This window comes from Actinia tenebrosa, unplaced genomic scaffold (assembly GCF_029948245.1).
Source record: "Actinia tenebrosa isolate PJP-AT-01 unplaced genomic scaffold, QUT_ActTen_1.0 PGA_scaffold1__47_contigs__length_23844297, whole genome shotgun sequence".
Classification (NCBI taxonomy): Eukaryota; Metazoa; Cnidaria; class Anthozoa; order Actiniaria; family Actiniidae; genus Actinia; species Actinia tenebrosa.
In genome coordinates, this window is record NW_028292578.1 from 8,096,510 (window position 1) to 8,105,164 (window position 8,655).

The 8,655-nt window shown below is 32.9% G+C and overlaps 1 pseudogene; it reads right to left on the bottom strand.

Annotated features, from left to right (window-relative positions):
* Positions 1-269: 269 nt before the first annotated feature.
* Positions 270-3,748, bottom strand: LOC148909801 (uncharacterized; annotated as a pseudogene).
* Between the last annotated feature and the right edge of the window lie 4,907 nt (positions 3,749-8,655).

Below are 8,655 nucleotides of genomic sequence, written 5' to 3' on the forward strand. Positions count from 1 at the left end.
TTTAAAGTTGTTACATTATAATAATAATAATAATATAATAGTTTATTTATCCACATAACGCCTAGGAGCATTTCACATACTCGTTTAAAATGCGCACGTGCACTAATCTATTAAGAAATAACCTAAATTAAAGTGATATAAGATATAAAATATATATGTATATATGCAATAAATATAAAATATGAAATGATAAATATCTATTTACAATGGGAAGTTAATAAAGGAAATAAGAAAAACATATATATATATATATATATATCCAATATATGATAAATAAAAATTTATCTAACGATATATAAAAGGTATGAAGTCTAATTTACGTATGATATTCTTAAAGCTATTTACGTTAACAGCATTTCTCGCATTAGATGGTAAATTGTTCCAAAGATGACTAGCTATGGATACAAAAGAATTAAGACGCCATTTACTGTTAAATGAATATTGCTCAAATTTAGTACCAGAGCCTCTTAAATTATACTTAACTGTACGAAATTTGAAAAAGTCATTAATATATCTAGGGCCATTCCCTTTGATGCATTTAAAAAGTAAGACTAAAACTTGGAAATATCTCCTATGTTCTACGGTACGCATATTAATTGATTTAAGAATGCTGTCATAAGAATTAGATTTAGATAGGCCTAATAAAGTTCTAAGAATATAATAATTGGCTTCTTCTAATTTTTTTGAGAGTGACTTAGATATTCCCACCAGCACAGGGCTACAATACTCAAGATGAGGCAAAATAAAAGCCCTATATAATTGAATCATAACATGCGCTGGAACTAAACGTCTTATTCTACGTAAAGCGTTTGTCTTAGCATAAGCCTTATTAAGCTGGACATTTAAATGTTCCTCAAAAGTTAATTTTGAGTCAATGGTAACGCCAAGTATCTTTAAAGAGTCCTTGATTTTCACAGGATTATCACCCAATAGAAGATTGTACTTGTAAGTGTTCGTTCCGATGACGAGAGCTTGAGTCTTTACAGTGTTGATTGACAGATGGTTACTAGTAACCCACTCCTTGATGGAGTTAAGTTCCTTGTTGATAGTATAGTTTAGTACCATAGGAGAGTAGTCAGCATAGTATTCAGTAGTGTCATCAGCATACATACGTAGAGATACTGTAGAGATGAAGTCATTCAAGTCATTCACAAAGATGTTGAACAGAAGCGGTCCAAGTAAGGATCCTTGAGGTACTCCAGCTGTTATTGGTTGCCACTCAGAAAATACGTTGTCAACCCGAACTCTTTGGCGGCGACCAAGGAGATAGGCTTTCATAAGAAGAATTGCATCTGTGTTAAAGCCGTAGGCTTTAAGCTTTGCAATAAGCAAATTATGGTTGATGGAATCAAAGGCTTTGCTGAGATCTACTGCTATGGTAACAATTCCTTTCCTATCATCTAAACTTGCACGCCAATCATCAATTATTTTAATTAGAGCTGTACAACAGGAATGTCCCTTTAAAAATCCAGACAAGTTGTTAGAAAAATGAGGAGAAATAGCAGTATATATTTGATCATATAAAACTTTCTCGTAGATTTTGGAAATGGTCGATAAAATGGAAATTGGACGATGGTTAGTTTTATCAGTTTCGTCCGATCTTTTATGAATCGGTGTCACATTACTAGATTTCCATTCCAGAGGACATGACTGACTGCAAATGAAACAATTGATGAGACGTGTAATTTCGCAAGATAAAATTGTTGACGAGAACTTGAGGACTTTAGGAGATATCTTGTCAATACCAACTGACTTTTTGGGGTTAAGTTTATCCAAAATATCCTTTATATACGGTTCATCTACCATGTGAAAATCAAAGTTGAGATCACAGTTCTTCATTCCAATACGACGTATGCTTGGGTGATCAGAAAAATCGTTCGAGGTAGAATCATATGAACCAGCAGCATTAATGAAATAATCATTCAAGGTTTCAGCTACAAGTTTAGAATCAGATAATAAGGCGTTATTTTCAATCAGTTGAATTTTGTTTGAACCAGAAGATTTACTGTTGGGCATCAAGGGTCTCATCTTCCAAAACTCACCAGGATTCTTTATATTATTTGAGGCTTTATAACAAAAGGCCTTTGTTTCTTTACGTTTGAGAGATCTAACTTTATTCCGTTGTTTACGATACAACTCCCAGGAGTTGACTGTTGGATTTTTCTTGTGTTGTTTAAAAAGACGATTGCGACGAGATATCTCACGCGATATTTCAGGCGTTATCCATGGTAATTGGTCAGATCTTATTTGCTTCTTCTTTAAGGGAGCGTGTAAATCCAGTATGTCTTTATAAAGTTTTGACCAATGATCCCAGATTTCATCAGCATCGTCGTAACTAAACGCAGTATGCCATGGAACGTTTTGCAGAGCAGAAATAAAATCCTCTTCTTTAAAGTTCTTGAAGCTGCGATATTCAATAGTGCGAGGTTTAGGTCTCGGTAATTTGCATTTTCTGATAATATAAATAAGGTCATGGTCACTGATTCCGAGAGGTAAGGTGCCACTAGTTGCATAGCGCTCAGCATGACTAGACAAAATGACGTCAATCAATGTTTTGGATTTTTCAGTAACTCGAGTCGGTTCGGATATTTGGTTAACAAAGCAAAACTTTCTGCAGAACTCAACCAGTGTTTTATTAGGTTTTCTTCCATCCAGCTCGTTTTCATACATGTCCATATTTAAGTCTCCCACTATAAGAATCTCATTTCGTAATCTAAAAATCTCCTCAGCAGTCGTAGATAAAGATTGGATAAAGTCAGATATTTTGCATTTACCTGGAGATCTGTAACAGGCAAGCACAATAAATCGAGAGTTGGTAGAGTCCTTTAAATCCAAGCACATGCACTCCAAATCATCAGGTTCGATTTTATGTCTTCTGTAAGCGACCAAATCGTCACGTACGTATGCCAATAAACCACCACCACCTTTTTTTACGGTCTCGTCGCAATAAGCGATAACCAGGATGTTTGAGTTTGGAATCTGATACGGTCTTGTCGATTTTAGTCTCACTAATAAAGAATACATCAAATAATTTACGGTTGAGAATGACTTTGACTTCGTCCAGTTTATTCAACAGTCCATTGATATTAATATGAGCCAGTTTCAAGTTGTATTTATAATAATTGTTGACATTAGATTCATACCATTCGATAGAATCTTCTCCGGCTTCCTGGCCATTAAAGGACTTGTTGTTCTTGTCTTCACTCTGATTATCATTAAAACTATCGTTAAAAGGATTATCAATGAAGGGTAAAACATCAGAGATACATGTTGGACAGGTCCAATTGCCTTCAGAGCTATTTTTCAGCCTCAGAAAATCCTTAGGAGTAAATGCTTGACACTTGATATGGTGTGAACGGTTGCAAATATCACAACTCAGAACTCGGTGGTTTTTAGCGATGGTTCGACCACAAGTCTGACATTTATCAGGACCAGGATTTAAACATATATCTCCACTGATAAATAGACGAATTAGATGGAATCCAGAGACAGAATTTGAATGGTACTTAATTCGAGAAGAGAAGTAACCTTTCCCACGTGCTATACGAATTATTAGGCGTTTGTGGTTCCACGAACAAGAATGGAAATTTCTTACTTCAATCTTCACGGAATCTCCACCAAAAGACAAATTATTGCTAGATAAGACTTCGTTGAATCCATTAGTTCCATATTCATATGAAAAGATAAGCCATAGAGCAATAAAATTGAGCAAAAATACAGAGCGACAGTAAAGACGTCTGCACGCCATTGTTGGAATCAATGATTCAACATTAAGAGTTATTAGTTTAGAGTTGTTTAGTTTAAAGTTAGTTTGGGTTTTTTGGTTTTATGATGGTTTAGTTGAGAGTTGTTTCGTTTAGAGTTAAGTTTGGTTTTTGATTAGTGATATTTTAGTTGAGAGTTTTGTTTTGTTTAGAGTCAAGCTTTTGAGTCAGATTTACGTTTAGTGTTTGGAGTTAAGTTTTTTTGTTTGTTTTTTAAGTTTTATGTTTTAGTTCCGAGTTTTCCGTTTCCTCTAGAGTTAACCATGAGTGTATTCTATGATGGTTTAAAGGTTAAGCTCAATCTAGTCCCGACTTTAGCTTAGTTTAAGCTAAAGCATAGTTTTACAATGTAACGGTTTAAGTCATGCTATTATTTATAATTCCATTAATATATAGTGAAGGTCCAAAGGATGGTGGAAATGAAGAGGACACTCTATACATTGAGTCTGAAAGACAGAAAGACACATCCACGTTAGGGTTTAATAAAGATGGAGAAAAATTGCTAACATAAAACTTTATTAAATTGTTAACTGAGAAATCCGCATTATTTACCGAATCCAAGCCAGACGTTTCAGAAACATCTAAATCTATGGTTTAAGAGCAAGTTGGTGTAATGCCGACCTGTAAACAAAATCAAAAAAAAGAAGAGAAAGAAAGATTAGTGGTTTGCTGATGTTCAAAGACATACTGAATTCAACGATAAAATTATAATATAGAAAAACAATCTGAGCTCTGAAGTGAAGAAAAACACTTGGTATCATTGGGCAGCCATGCAGATAACTTTTCAGTACTATGGCTATGGAAATTAAATTCGTTTGTAAAGTGCCAGATTAACCTGAAAATATAGTAGAAAACTATTATAATAAGTTTTGGAATTGAAGAATTAAAACTGTAAAAACTTTTACTTCCTTGTTATGGTTACAGGTTCAGTGGTACAAGGTGCAAATGGAATATCGGTGTGCATAGCGGGGCTAAATGAAAAATTCTGAAGAAAAACAAAAAGAAATTTATATTCAAGAGGTGTATAATTTAAAAGGAATTCAGATTACAAATTTGTGTACTCTTTTGTTGTTATGGTTACAGGTGCAATGGTTAGAGAGGCCAGTAGTATGTATGGAAAGTCAAGGACAAGCGCTTCCTCCGCCGGTTACCAAGACAACTAGCTTCTCACTTCTAAAATCGAGATAACAAACATTTAAACCAAAAACAAACAAAGAAAAAGCAAAAAGATTAAAACAAAAACAAAAAAAAACAAAACAAAAAAAAAAACAACAACAAAAAAACAAAAAAACAAAAAAAACAAAAAACAAAAAAAAACAAAAAAAAAAAAAAAAAAAAAAAAAAAAAAAAAAAAAAAACGATAAAGAACTGAAAAAGAAAAAAAAAATTGACAGAAACTTCGATGGGGATTCTCAAGAAGGATATGAATTAAACTGAAAACTAAAAAAAGGTTTGTAAAGTCTGTTAAAAAGTGCCAGTGTCAGTGAACTCTTAGACTGAAACGATACGGATTATAAAAAATTAGTAAACATCGCTGAAAGAGAATAGAAGTCAAAAGTTAGCATAATTATGACGCCTAAGACGCAAACAAAGCCGGACACTGATTTTATTGAAGTTACCAATCGCTTACAGCATGATTCAGTTACTAAACTATACAAAAATCTACCTAACCAAAAAAATATGCCTAGAACAGAATTTTATTAACAACGGTGTTTTACACTAATCGAAAAGCGAGAAACTAAAAAGTATAGAATAGAGAACCTGAAAGGGGAAAGCTAACATTTATTGGAAAACAGAGAGTAGTTTGTAAATATTTCTGAAACGAAAGAAAAGAGTTTTTAAAAGAGTCCTGAAATGATAACTGGACTGTTAGTATACTAGTATTACTAAGTAAGTATTTCTGAAACAACAACAACAACAACAAAAAAACAACAACAAAAAAGTTTTGCTGAAATAAGACTAAACAGTTAGTTCGTTGCAGTCTCTAGAGTACAAGTTAAAACTAGGAACTGAGAAATCATTTGTAAAGTAAAAGTGAGTGTTGGAAAAATAGCCGAAATTGAATCGAAAAGGGGGTGGATATTCCCACGAGATCACAGCAGAAGTAAGCGAGCTGTGTCAGCAGCTCATTAAAGATAGGGTCACAAACCCTACCGTAAAGTACTTACAACCACCGGCTCGGGAATATCCTAGAACCAAAAAAACCCACAACCATTTAACCCAATCGCACAACTTTATTAATAAACTATCAATAAGCTAATTATAAAGAAAACAAAAAGTTCATTAGTATATATATTCATATATTTACAGTAATGAAAAAGTACGTTTTATCGAAAGTAGGAATTAGGTACAACTAAAGAGAAGTAATCCTTAAAAAAAGAGTGAGTAATCAAAAAATGGCCGAAATTTAACCGAAAAGGGGGTGGATATTCCTCGAGATCTCAACAGAAGTAAGCGAGCTGTGTCAGCAGCTCATTAAAGATAGGGTCACAAACCCTACCGTAAAGTACTTACAACCACCGGCTCGGGAATATCCTAGAACCAAAACCCACAACCATACAACACAGGATCAAACTTTATCGATAATACTTAAATTGTAATTACTAAAGAAACCATAAATTTATTAGGATATGTATACTTATTATTTTACAGTAATGAAAAAATTACCTATACAATGTTGTAATCTAGCAATGAACACTCCGTTATTATTACATAAATAAACATTCATACTAAAGATTAATTTTTCACAGGAAAGAAAATCAAATATCCCAAGCTAACAAGGTAGGAAAATCTTAGCCATTTAAAGTTAAGTTTGAACTATGATATCAAAAGTAATCGTAGCTGAGAAATATTGTCAAGTAAAAATTGCACACTCACTCGCTCACACAATGCTAAACCGACGGATAACACCTATTATTTCCAAAGAGTCCTATAATGTATCAAAGTAAAGACCGAAAAATAATATCTTAAATCGGAAAAACCTAGGGAAAAACGAAATGCATTGAAACTGACCGGACCAAAATAAAAGAACTATGCAAAGTATTTAAGCTAGATAAATTTTATACAATTGCTGTTCTTCAAGAACAACACTATTTTGAGCCCCGTATTTTGCGAACAAAACAACGGGAGAAAATTGAACACATTTGCTGTGAACAATTATCAATATTTGTATCAATGATATTGATTCAAACATTGAAAAACAATAATAATAAACATAAATAATAATGATAATAAATGATTGCAGAAAATTCTAGGCTAAGAAGCTACCACTGGTTCAAGCTATCGCAGTCTTGGTATACTGTAAAGGCAAGTTGAATGCCACGACGTACCACAAAAGAATATTACAATATACATTTAAAAACTCGACCCTTTACATAAAGATAGTGTCGTGACATTCGATGAACGAGGTTAGTAATAATATTAATTCTGGAGGATTGCTATTTCAATGACACGTGTATAGCCAAGGTTTGTTGTTTCGAAAACAAAAATGAGTGGAAAAAAGAAGGAAAGAAAAGAAAAATTGATAGATGAAAGGATGGAAAAAAATGGAAGGAAGGGAAAAATGAATGAAAGGGAGGAAGGAAATAATGGAACGAAAGATGAATAACAAATAATAATAACAACAAAAATAATAATAATAACAAAAGTAATAATAATAAAAGTAATAATAACAACGAAAGTAATATTAATAACAAAAGTAATAATTACAAAAATAATAATAACAAAAATATTAACAATAACAATAATAACAATAATGATGATGATAATAATAATAATAATAATGATGATGATGATAACAACAACAATAATAATAATAATAATAATAGACGATGAACTTGAAGACTGTATTTGAAAACATGTAAAATATAAATATTAATGCTAAAAAATAATTTTTTAAAAGTGATTTGGTGTTCAATTTATACAACTAGAAAGTAAGTATCTATATCTATATTTGTATCTTGCCACATCTATACATAAAATCAAGCTAAAAATTTCTAGTATAAATATATAATCAATGCAAAGAATATTAAGAAATAATATTAAGAAATAATAAGTTTGCAGCAATTGTTAATATTTTCTAAAACCTTAGATAAGTGCTTTTTTCTAAAATTCAATTTAAGAAAGTTGATATACTTATTAGTACAAACTGATGGAACGGAAGAAGAATTTATGAAATGAAAGAATGAATGAAAGAAAGAAAGTAATGAAGAAAGGAAAAAAAAAAAACCAGAAAGATAACCAGATGCCAATCTTTTCAATTTTAACCGTTTAGTAAACAAGAGCCAATTTTTAATTTAGATACCGCGAGAATGATACATTTATTTATTTTTAAATCCAAAACCAGTTCCCAGCTCCCTCTTGCCTGCTCCGCCGCCCTTTTCCGTTCTTGACTCCAGAGCCGACAAAAGGGAACCAAAACAAGACTTTGGGCAAACCTCGACTGTGCCAAAGTTATTGATGTTGCAGGTAACCAAGAAACCAGTCACTTTCCCCCTCGCTATCGTGGAGAGAAAAAGTGACCGTTCACTCGTGTCACATAATACATGGCCGGCGCTAACCTTAGGACCGAAAGACCGAACTAAACCCTAGGCGCAGTTTAAGATGGTGTGTGAGATGAAAAACACCGACCAGCACTGCATAAAAGATAAATAGCAAATCCTCCATTCTAAATCAAACAAGACGTATTTAATAAATTTGTTGATCCAGGTCGTCTCCAGGTCGTCTCCAGTACAGTCCAAGGTCGCCTTCTTAAAAAAAACTAACCTAAAATTGGCCAATTGACCCTGGCAAATGCCAGTCAAAAACACTAAACCCCACCTATAAATTTACACGTGGTAGCTTCTCCTATGTATTTGTTAGGGCTTCGTACACTCAAAGCCCCGCTAATCCT